The sequence below is a fragment of the Rutidosis leptorrhynchoides genome, chromosome 1 (assembly GCF_046630445.1).
Source record: "Rutidosis leptorrhynchoides isolate AG116_Rl617_1_P2 chromosome 1, CSIRO_AGI_Rlap_v1, whole genome shotgun sequence".
In the NCBI taxonomy this organism is placed as follows: domain Eukaryota; kingdom Viridiplantae; phylum Streptophyta; class Magnoliopsida; order Asterales; family Asteraceae; genus Rutidosis; species Rutidosis leptorrhynchoides.
In genome coordinates this window covers 492014103-492027333 of record NC_092333.1, presented here as the reverse complement: position 1 = coordinate 492027333, position 13231 = coordinate 492014103, and positions in this window count along the sequence as shown.

Genomic DNA, 13231 nt, shown 5'->3' with positions numbered 1-13231 from the left:
ACTACAAGGCTCGTCTGTTTATTCAAAGATTGACTTACGTTCCGGGTATCATCAAATGCGGGTGAAAGAAGATGATATTCCAAAGACTGCTTTCAGAACACGTTACGGTCATTACGAGTTTATGGTCATGCCGTTTGGTTTAACTAATGCACCAGCTGTGTTCATGGACCTTATGAACCGAGTGTGTGGACCATACCTTGACAAGTTTGTCATTGTTTTCATTGATGACATACTTATTTACTCAAAGAATGACCAAGAACACGGTGAACATTTGAGAAAGGTGTTAGAAGTATTGAGGAAGGAAGAATTGTACGCTAAGTTTTCAAAGTGTGCATTTTGGTTGGAAGAAGTTCAATTCCTCGGTCACATAGTGAACAAAGAAGGTATTAAGGTGGATCCGGCAAAGATAGAAACTGTTGAAAAGTGGGAAACCCCGAAAACTCCGAAACACATACGCCAGTTTTTAGGACTAGCTGGTTACTACAGAAGGTTCATCCAAGACTTTTCCAGAATAGCAAAACCCTTGACTGCATTAACGCATAAAGGGAAGAAATTTGAATGGAATGATGAACAAGAGAAAGCGTTTCAGTTATTGAAGAAAAAGCTAACTACGGCACCTATATTGTCATTGCCTGAAGGGAATGATGATTTTGTGATTTATTGTGATGCATCAAAGCAAGGTCTCGGTTGTGTATTAATGCAACGAACGAAGGTGATTGCTTATGCGTCTAGACAATTGAAGATTCACGAACAAAATTATACGACGCATGATTTGGAATTAGGCGCGGTTGTTTTTGCATTAAAGACTTGGAGGCACTACTTATATGGGGTCAAAAGTATTATATATACCGACCACAAAAGTCTTCAACACATATTTAATCAGAAACAACTGAATATGAGGCAGCGTAGGTGGATTGAATTATTGAATGATTACGACTTTGAGATTCGTTACCACCCGGGGAAGGCAAATGTGGTAGCCGATGCCTTGAGCAGGAAGGACAGAGAACCCATTCGAGTAAAATCTATGAATATAATGATTCATAATAACATTACTACTCAAATAAAGGAGGCGCAACAAGGAGTTTTAAAAGAGGGAAATTTAAAGGATGAAATACCCAAAGGATCGGAGAAGCATCTTAATATTCGGGAAGACGGAACCCGGTATAGGGCTGAAAGGATTTGGGTACCAAAATTTGGAGATATGAGAGAAATGGTACTAAGAGAAGCTCATAAAACCAGATACTCAATACATCCTGGAACGGGGAAGATGTACAAGGATCTCAAGAAACATTTTTGGTGGCCGGGTATGAAAGCCGATGTTGCTAAATACGTAGGAGAATGTTTGACGTGTTCTAAGGTCAAAGCTGAGCATCAGAAACCATCAGGTCTACTTCAACAACCCGAAATCCCGGAATGGAAATGGGAAAACATTACCATGGATTTCATCACTAAATTGCCAAGGACTGCAAGTGGTTTTGATACTATTTGGGTAATAGTTGATCGTCTCACCAAATCAGCACACTTCCTACCAATAAGAGAAGATGACAAGATGGAGAAGTTAGCACGACTGTATTTGAAGGAAGTCGTCTCCAGACATGGAATACCAATCTCTATTATCTCTGATAGGGATGGCAGATTTATTTCAAGATTCTGGCAGACATTACAGCAAGCATTAGGAACTCGTCTAGACATGAGTACTGCCTATCATCCACAAACTGATGGGCAGAGCGAAAGGACGATACAAACGCTTGAAGACATGCTACGAGCATGTGTTATTGATTTCGGAAACAGTTGGGATCGACATCTACCGTTAGCAGAATTTTCCTACAACAACAGCTACCATTCAAGCATTGAGATGGCGCCGTTTGAAGCACTTTATGGTAGAAAGTGCAGGTCTCCGATTTGTTGGAGTGAGGTGGGGGATAGACAGATTACGGGTCCGGAGATTATACAAGAAACTACCGAGAAGATCATCCAAATTCAACAACGGTTGAAAACCGCCCAAAGTCGACAAAAGAGCTACGCTGACATTAAAAGAAAAGATATAGAATTTGAAATTGGAGAGATGGTCATGCTTAAAGTTTCACCTTGGAAAGGCGTTGTTCGATTTGGTAAACGAGGGAAATTAAATCCAAGGTATATTGGACCATTCAAGATTATTGATCGTGTCGGACCAGTAGCTTACCGACTTGAGTTACCTCAACAACTCGCGGCTGTACATAACACTTTCCACGTCTCGAATTTGAAGAAATGTTTTGCTAAAGAAGATCTCACTATTCCGTTAGATGAAATCCAAATCAACGAAAAACTCCAATTCATCGAAGAACCCGTCGAAATAATGGATCGTGAGGTTAAAAGACTTAAGCAAAACAAGATATCAATTGTTAAGGTTCGATGGAATGCTCGTAGAGGACCCGAGTTCACCTGGGAGCGTGAAGATCAGATGAAGAAGAAATACCCGCATCTATTTCCAGAAGATTCGTCAACACCTTCAACAGCTTAAAATTTCGGGACGAAATTTATTTAACGGGTAGGTACTGTAGTGACCCGAACTTTTCCATGTTTATATATATTAATTGAGATTGATGTTTACATGATTAAATGTTTCCAACATGTTAATCAATCAAACTTGTTAAGACTTGATTAATTGAAATATGTTTCATATAGACAATTGACCACCCAAGTTGACCGGTGATTCACGAACGTTAAAACTTGTAAAAAAAAACTATATGATGACATATATATGGTTATATATATAGTTAACATGATATTATGATAAGTAAACATATCATTAATTATATTAACAATGAACTACATATGTAAAAACAAGACTACTAACTTAATGATTTTGAAACGAGACATATATGTAACGTTTATCGTTGTAACGACATTTAATGTATATATATCATATTAAGAGATATTCGTACATCATAATATCATGATAATATAATAATTTAAAATCTCTTTTGATATTATAAACATTGGGTTAACAACATTTAACAAGATCGTTAACCTAAAGGTTTCAAAACAACACTTACATGTAACGACTAACGATGACTTAACGACTCAGTTAAAATGTATATACATGTAGTGTTTTAATATGTATTTATACACTTTTGAAAGACTTCAATACACTTATCAAAATACTTCTACTTAACAAAAATGCTTACAATTACATTCTCGTTCAGTTTCATCAACAATTCTACTCGTATGCACCCGTATTCGTACTCGTACAATACACAGCTTTTAGATGTATGTACTATTGGTATATACACTCCAATGATCAGCTCTTAGCAGCCCATGTGAGTCACCTAACACATGTGGGAACCATCATTTGGCAACTAGCATGAAATATCTCATAAGATTACAAAAATATGAGTAATCATTCATGACTTATTTACATGAAAACAAAATTACATATCCTTTATATCTAATCCATACACCAACGACCAAAAACACCTACAAACACTTTTATTCTTCAATTTTCTTCATCTAATTGAACTCTCTCAAGTTCTATCTTCAAGTTCTAAGTGTTCTTCATAAATTCCAAAAGTTCTAGTTTCATAAAATCAAGAATACTTTCAAGTTTGCTAGCTCACTTCCAATCTTGTAAGGTGATCATCCAACCTCAAGAAATCTTTGTTTCTTACAGTAGGTTATCATTATAATACAAGGTAATAATCATATTCAAACTTTGGTTCAATTTCTATAACTATAACAATCTTATTTCAAGTGATGATCTTACTTGAACTTGTTTTCGTGTCATGATTTTGCTTCAAGAACTTTGAGCCATCCAAGGATCCATTGAAGCTAGATCCATTTTTATCTTTTCCAGTAGGTTCATCCAAGGAACTTAAGGTAGTAATGATGTTCATAACATCATTCGATTCATACATATAAAGCTATCTTATTCGAAGGTTTAAACTTGTAATCACTAGAACATAGTTTAGTTAATTCTAAACTTGTTCGCAAAAAAAAGTTAATCCTTCTAACTTGACTTTTAAAATCAACTAAACACATGTTCTATATCTATATGATATGCTAACTTAATGATTTAAAACCTGGAAACACGAAAAACACCGTAAAACCGGATTTACGCCGTCGTAGTAACACCGCGGGCTGTTTTGGGTTAGTTAATTAAAAACTATGATAAACTTTAATTTAAAAGTTGTTATTCTGAGAAAATGATTTTTATTATGAACATGAAACTATATCCAAAAATTATGGTTAAACTCAAAGTGGAAGTATGTTTTCTAAAATGGTCATCTAGACGTCGTTCCTTCGACTGAAATGACTACCTTTACAAAAACGACTTGTAACTTATTTTTCCGACTAGAAACCTATAATTTTTTTGTTTAGATTCATAAAATAGAGTTCAATATGAAACCATAGCAATTTGATTCACTCAAAACGGATTTAAAATGAAGAAGTTATGGGTAAAACAAGATTGGATAATTTTTCTCATTTTAGCTACGTGAAAATTGGTAACAAATCTATTCCAACCATAACTTAATCAACTTGTATTATATATTATGTAATCTTGAGATACCATAGACACGTATACAATGTTTCGACCTATCATGTCGACACATCTATATATATTTCGGAACAACCATAGACACTCTATATGTGAATGTTGGAGTTAGCTATACAGGGTTGAGGTTGATTCCAAAATATATATAGTTTGAGTTGTGATCAATACTGAGATACGTATACACTGGGTCGTGGATTGATTCAAGATAATATTTATCGATTTATTTCTGTACATCTAACTGTGGACAACTAGTTGTAGGTTACTAACGAGGACATCTGACTTAATAAACTTAAAACATCAAAATATATTAAAAGTGTTGTAAATATATTTTGAACATACTTTGATATATATGTATATATTGTTATAGGTTCGTGAATCAACCAGTGGCCAAGTCTTACTTCCCGACGAAGTAAAAATCTGTGAAAGTGAGTTATAGTCCCACTTTTAAAATCTAATATTTTTGGGATGAGAATACATGCAGGTTTTATAAATGATTTACAAAATAGACACAAGTACGTGAAACTACATTCTATGGTTGAATTATCGAAATCGAATATGCCCCTTTTTATTAAGTCTGGTAATCTAAGAATTAGGGAACAGACACCCTAATTGACGCGAATCCTAAAGATAGATCTATCGGGCCCAACAAGCCCCATCCAAAGTACCGGATGCTTTAGTACTTCGAAATTTATATCATATCCGAAGGGTGTCCCGGAATGATGGGGATATTCTTATATATGCATCTTGTTATTGTCGGTTACCAGGTGTTCACCATATGAATGATTTTTATCTCTATGTATGGGATGTGTATTGAAATATGAAATCTTGTGGTCTATTGTTACGATTTGATATATATAGGTTAAACCTATAACTCACCAACATTTTTGTTGACGTTTTAAGCATGTTTATTCTCAGGTGATTATTAAGAGCTTCCGCTGTCGCATACTTAAATAAGGACAAGATTTGGAGTCCATGCTTGTATGATATTGTGTAAAAACTGCATTCAAGAAACTTATTTTGTTGTAACATATTTGTATTGTAAACCATTATGTAATGGTCGTGTGTAAACAGGATATTTTAGATTATCATTATTTGATAATCTACGTAAAGCTTTTTAAACCTTTATTGATGAAATAAAGGTTATGGTTTGTTTAAAAATGAATGCAGTCTTTGAAAAACGTCTCATATAGATGTCAAAACCTCGCAACGAAATCAATTAATATGGAACGTTTTTATTCAATAAGAACGGGACATTTCAACCTGAGCTACTGTAATTATGATTTTCAGATAGCTCTATTCGATTAGATAACTTTTCATATAGGGCTCGTCTTAATCCGAGTTACGGTTTAGGATTTATGGCCCTCCGATCGTCACTATGTACATTTAACGTTGTGCTGAAAATTCTGACCTACTCGCACTTAGACCGTCGCCACGGTCCAACGAAGACGAGTTTGATTCTGGGATTTTTACCACAACTAAAGGACTCATATACGGAGCCATTTCCACTAGTCTAACCTTATTTCAGTAGGTGTAGAGGCCGTGGTGACTGACCGAACTCAGCCTTTGTTTTAAACTCTTTTCATGAACGAAACTTATTTTACACCTTTTGTTTGATGATGAATGATGATGACCCTTAAGACCTTATTTACATACTTTTAAACATATTCGAATGATTTACTGACTTAGTAATATTTGACTTAGGTTGAGGACTCGTTGGACCTTTCAGACCGATTACTTGCACACTTTTCCCGACTCGACTTTACCGCTACTTTATCATTGTGAGTTATAGCATTCCTTTTTACTTTAACTATTTTGGGAACTGAGAATACATGCGCATTTTACATTTTACATACTAGGCATGAGTACTTAAACTTTATATATGTGTGGGTTATACAACGGCATAAACATTCCCTTTAGCTCGGTAACGTTTAGTCATTGGTTTTTGAACCGATGAACGCGAATCTTAGATATGGATCCATAGGGTTTGACATCCCCACTCGGGCTAGTAGCGCTAGCTAATAATATGTAGCTTCGTGTTGCCCTTTTCTCCGTACACCATTAAGGGTTTTCCTTTTTCTCGTATAATGCGAATTGCATTTTTGTAACAAACGATCTCTGCTTTCACTTCTTTCAACCAGTCCATACTGATTATCACATCAAAACTCCCTAACTCTACTGGTATCAAATCAATCTTAAATGTTTCGCTAACCAGTTTAATTTCTCGATTCCGACATATATTATCTGCTGAAATTAATTTACCATTTGCTAATTCGAGTAAAAATTTACTATCCAAAGGCATCAATGGACAACTTAATTTAGCACAAAAATCTCTACTCATATAGCTTCTATCCGCACCCGAATCAAATAAAACGTAAGCAGATTTATTGTCAATAAGAAACGTACCCGTAACAAGCTCCGGGTCTTCCTGTGCTTCTGCCGCATTAATATTGAAAACTCTTCCGCGGCCTTGTCCATTCGTGTTCTCCTGGTTCGGGCAATTTCTAATAATGTGGCCCGGTTTTCCACATTTATAACAAACTACATTGGCATAACTTGCTCCGACACTACTTGCTCCGCCATTACTCGTTCCGACACCATTTGTTCCTTTCGTTCTATTAACCCCTGGTCCGTAGACGTCACACTTCGCCGCGCTATGACCATTTCTTTTACACTTGTTGCAAAATTTGGTGCAGAACCCCGAGTGATACTTTTCACACCTTTGGCATAGCTGCTTCTGATTGTTGTTGTTGTTGCGGTTATTATTGTTGTTGGGATGATTGTTGTAGTTGTTGTTGTTGTTGTTGTTGTTATTGTTGTTGTTGTTGGGCCGTTTGTTGTAGTTGCGATTGATGTTGCGATTGTTGGGATAATTGTTGCGATTATTGTTGTAATTGCTGTTGTTGTATTGGTGATTCTTATCACCGTTTTTCTCCCACTTTCTTTTGACTTGCTTCACATTGGCCTCTTCAGCAGTCTGTTCTTTAATTCTTTCTTCAATCTGGTTCACTAGTTTGTGAGCCATTCTACATGCCTGTTGTATGGAGGCGGGCTCGTGTGAACTTATATCTTCTTGGATTCTTTCCGGTAATCCTTTCACAAACGCGTCGATCTTCACTTCCTCATCTTCGAATGCTCCCGGACACAATAGGCACAATTCTGTGAATTGTCTTTCGTACGTGGTACTATCAAATCCTTGGGTTCGTAACCCTCTAAGTTCTGTCTTGAGCTTATTGACCTCGGTTCTGGGACGGTACTTCTCGTTCATCAAGTGCTTGAATGCTGACCACGGTAGTGCGTACGCATCATCTTGTCCCACTTGCTCTAGATAGGTATTCCACCATGTTAACGCAGAACCTGTGAAGGTATGCGTAGCGTACTTCACTCTGTCCTCTTCAGTACACTTACTTATGGCAAACACCGATTCGACCTTCTCGGTCCACCGTTTCAATCCGATCGGTCCTTCGGTTCCATCAAATTCCAAAGGTTTGCAGGCAGTGAATTCTTTGTAGGTGCATCCTACACGATTTCCTGTACTGCCAGATCCAAGGTTATTGTTGGTATGTAGCGCAGCCTGTACTACGGCTATGTTTGAAGCTAGAAAAGTACGGAATTCCTCTTTATTCATATTCACGGTGTGTCGAGTAGTCGGTGCCATTTCCTTCAAAATAGTCAAATGGAACAAGTTAATCATACAGAATATTAAGAGTAGTTAATAGTATTTCGTAGCATAATATGAACTCATTTATTAAAGCTTTTTCTTCATATTAGCGTTTTATAAGTTTAAATTCGGGTAGTACCTACCCGTTAAGTTCATACTTAGTAGCTAATATACAATTCAACTACTACAATTCTATATGAAAAACTGATTGTAATAATATTTCGCGTTCAAACTTTTATACAATATTTTACAAACTTACAATACCGCTTATTTTACATAAAGCATGAAATATAGCACACGATAACTTTGATACAAGATAGTTGTGAAGATAATTCTAGCTAGTACACAAGTCGTTCAGCAAAGGCAATAAAGACACGTAATTCATACGTCCAGAAACAAGTCATGCATTCTTGTTTTACTAGGACTACTTCCCATCCTTGGTCTTGTGGAACATAACCGTTATGGCCGTTGATAAGACAGCGTGTTGTAACGTCGTCAAAGGGACGAGGGTTACGTAATGACCAACAGTCTCGTAATAACCTAAAAACCTCATTTCTTACCCCAATTACCGACTCCGTCACTTGTGGGAACGTTTTGTTTAATAGTTGTAGCCCGATGTTCTTGTTCTCACTTTGGTGAGAAGCGAACATTACTAACACGTAAGCATAACATGCTTCTTTATGTTGCATGTTAGCCGCTTTTTCTAAATCACGAAGTCCTATATTCGGATATACTGAGTCAAAATAATTTCTTAACCCGTTGCGTAAAATAGCATTTGGGTTCCCCGCAATATACGCGTCAAAGTAAACACATCGTAACTTATGGATTTCCCAATGTGATATCCCCCATCTTTCGAACGAAAGCCTTTTATAAACCAAGGCATTCTTGAAACGTTCTTCGAATGTCTTACAAACTGATCTCGCCTTAAATAGTTGTGCCGAGGAATTCTGACCGACTCTAGACAAGATTTCATCAATCATGTCTCCGGGTAGGTCTCTTAAAATATTGGGTTGTCTATCCATTTTGTGTTTTTATACTGTAAAATAGACAAGAGTTAGATTCATAAAAAAAATACTTATTAATACAAGCAATTTTTATATATATCATAAAGCATAAGCACACTATATTACATATATTACACCACACGAATACAACTATCTTATTCCGACTCGCTCGTTTCTTCTTGTTCGGTTTTGGTTCGTTTTGCCAAGTTTCTAGGGATATATGATGTTCCCCTAATACGAGCCGTCGTTGTCCACATTGGTTTAGAAAAACCTGGTGGTTTAGAGGTTCCCGGGTCATTGTTACAACTTAAGGACTTCGGGGGTTGACGATACATATAAAGTTCATCGGGGTTGGAATTAGATTTCTCTATTTTTATGCCCTTTCCCTTATTATTTTCTTTTGCCTTTTTAAATTCAGTTGGGGTAATTTCTATAACATCATCGGAATTCTCTTCGGAATCCGATTCATCGGAGAATTGGTAACCCTCCCAATATTTTGCTTCCTTGGCGGAAACACCATTGACCATAATTAACCTTGGTCGGTTGGTTGAGGATTCTCTTTTACTTAACCGTTTTATTATTTCCCCCACCGGTTCTATTTCTTCTTCCGGTTCCGATTCTTCTTCCGGTTCCGATTCTTCTTCCGGTTCCGACTCTTCTTCCGGTTCCTCTTCGGGAACTTGTGAATCAGTCCACGAATCATTCCAATTTACATTTGACTCTTCATTATTATTAGGTGAGTCAATGGGACTTGTTCTAGAGGTAGACATCTATCACATAATATCAAACACGTTAAGAGATTAATATATCACATAATATTCATATGTTAAAAATATATAGTTTCCAACAAAAATGTTAAGCAATCATTTTTAAAGAAAACACGGTCGAAGTCCAGACTCACTAATGCATCCTAACAAACTCGATAAGACACACTAATGCAAATTTTTTGGTTCTCTAAGACCAACGCTCTGATACCAACTGAAATATCCCGTTCTTATTGATTAAAAACGTTCCATATTAATTGATTTCGTTGCGAGGTTTTGACCTCTATATGAGATGTTTTTCAAAGACTGCATTCATTTTTAAAACAAACCATAACCTTTATTTCATAAATAAAGGTTTAAAAAGCTTTACGTAGATTATCAAATAATGATAATCTAAAATATCCTGTTTACACACGACCATTACATAATGGTTTACAATACAAATATGTTACATCGAAATCAGTTTCTTGAATGCAGTTTTTACACAATATCATACAAACATGGACTCCAAATCTTGTCCTTATTTTAGTATGCAACAGCGGAAGCTCTTAGTATTCACCTGAGAATAAACATGCTTTAAACGTCAACAAAAATGTTGGTGAGTTATAGGTTTAACCTATATATATCAAATCGTTAAAATAGACCACAAGATTTCATATTTCAATACACATCCCATACATAGAGATAAAAATCATTCATATGGTGAACACCTGGTAACCGACATTAACAAGATGCATATATATAAGAATATCCCCATCATTCCGGGACACCCTTCGGATATGATATAAATTTCGAAGTACTAAATCATCCGGTACTTTGGATGGGGTTTGTTAGGCCCAATAGATCTATCTTTAGGATTCGCGTCAATTAGGGTGTCTGTTCCCTAATTCTTAGATTACCAGACTTAATAAAAAGGGGCATATTCGATTTCGATAATTCAACCATAGAATGTAGTTTCACGTACTTGTGTCTATTTTGTAAATCATTTATAAAACCTGCATGTATTCTCATCCCAAAAATATTAGATTTTAAAAGTGGGACTATAACTCACTTTCACAGATTTTTACTTCGTCGGGAAGTAAGACTTGGCCACTGGTTGATTCACGAACCTATAACAATATATACATATATATCAAAGTATGTTTAAAATATATTTACAACACTTTTAATATATTTTGATGTTTTAAGTTTATTAAGTCAGCTGTCCTCGTTAGTAACCTACAACTAGTTGTCCACAGTTAGATGTACAGAAATAAATCGATAAATATTATCTTGAATCAATCCATGACCCAGTGTATACGTATCTCAGTATTGATCACAACTCAAACTATATACATTTTAGAATCAACCTCAACCCTGTATAGCTAACTCCAACATTCACATATAGAGTGTCTATGGTTATTTCGAAATATATATAGATGTGTCGACATGATAGGTCGAAACATTGTATACGTGTCTATGGTATCTCAAGATTACATAATATATAATACAAGTTGATTAAGTTATGGTTGGAATAGATTTGTTACCAATTTTCACGTAGCTAAAATGAGAAAAATTATCCAATCTTGTTTTACCCATAACTTCTTCATTTTAAATCCGTTTTGAGTGAATAAAATTGCTATGGTTTCATATTGAACTCTATTTTATGAATCTAAACAGAAAAGTATAGGTTTATAGTCGGAAAAAATAAGTTACAAGTCGTTTTTGTAAAGGTAGTCATTTCAGTCGAAAGAACGACGTCTAGATGACCATTTTAGAAAACATACTTCCACTTTGAGTTTAACCATAATTTTTGGATATAGTTTCATGTTCATAATAAAAATCATTTTCTCAGAATAACAACTTTTAAATCAAAGTTTATCATAGTTTTTAATTAACTAACCCAAAACAGCCCGCGGTGTTACTACGACGGCGTAAATCCGGTTTTACAGTGTTTTTCGTGTTTCCAGGTTTTAAATCATTAAGTTAGCATATCATATAGATATAGAACATGTGTGTAGTTAATTTTAAAAGTCAAGTTAGAAGGATTAACTTTTGTTTGCGAATAAGTTTAGAATTAACTAAACTATGTTCTAGTGATTACGAGTTTAAACCTTCGAATAAGATAGTTTTATATATATGAATCGAATGATGTTCTGAACATCATTACTACCTCAATTTTAGTAGGTAAACCTACTGTAAGTGACAAGAAGATCTAGCTTCAAAGGATCTTGGATGGCTTGAAAGTTCTTGAAGTAGGATCATGACACAAAAACAAGTTCAAGTAAGATTTTTACTCGAATTAAGATAGTTTATAGTTATAGAAATTAAATCAAAGTTTGAATATGAATATTACCTTGAATAAGAAATATAACCTACTGTATATAACAAAGGTTTCTTGATCTTAGATGATCACTTGGAATGGATTAGAAAGCTTGGAAGTAAATTAGTAAACTTGAAGGGATTTTTGAAGTGTTCTTGAAGTGTTCTTCCTATGATGATTATAGTTTGATTCTTGAAGTGATTTTTGATGAAGATGATGATTAACTACTGGAAAAATACGTTCATAATAGTGTGTGTGTGTGTGTTGAGAGAGAATTAGAAAGAGAATTGGAAGTGAAATGGAGTGAATGATGAGTGGTAATTGGTGAGTGGTGAGTGGGGTTAAAAGGAGTTCTAGTTAGTTGACTAGCTCATGGTAGAAGTTAAAATTGATTAGTCATACATGACATAATCAAGAGTGGAATCCCATGCTAGTTCCTATTGGTATATACTCATAGTAAGTACATTTTGAAGCTGTGTATAATACGGGTAAGAATACGACTAGAATTCTTGATGAAAGAAAAGAATGGAAAAGTAACTGTATCCATTTTCGTTAAGTATGAGTGTTTTGATATATGTCTTGAAGTCTTCCAAAAGTATTTTAATACATCTAAATACACTACATGTATATACATTTTAACTGAGTCGTTGAGTCATCGTTAGTCGTTACATGTAAGTGTTGTTTTGAAACCTTTAAGTTAACGATCTCAATTAATGTTGTTAACCCATTGTTTATTATATCTAATGAGATGTTAAATTATTATATTATCATGATATTATGATATATTAATATATCTTAATATGATATATATACATTTAAATGTCGTTACAACGATAATCTTTACATATATGTCTCGTTTCGAAATCCTTAAGTTAGTAGTCTTGTTTATATGTATATAACTCATTGTTAATATACTTATGGAGATACTTAGTTATCATAATCTCATGTTAACCATATGTATATCCATAT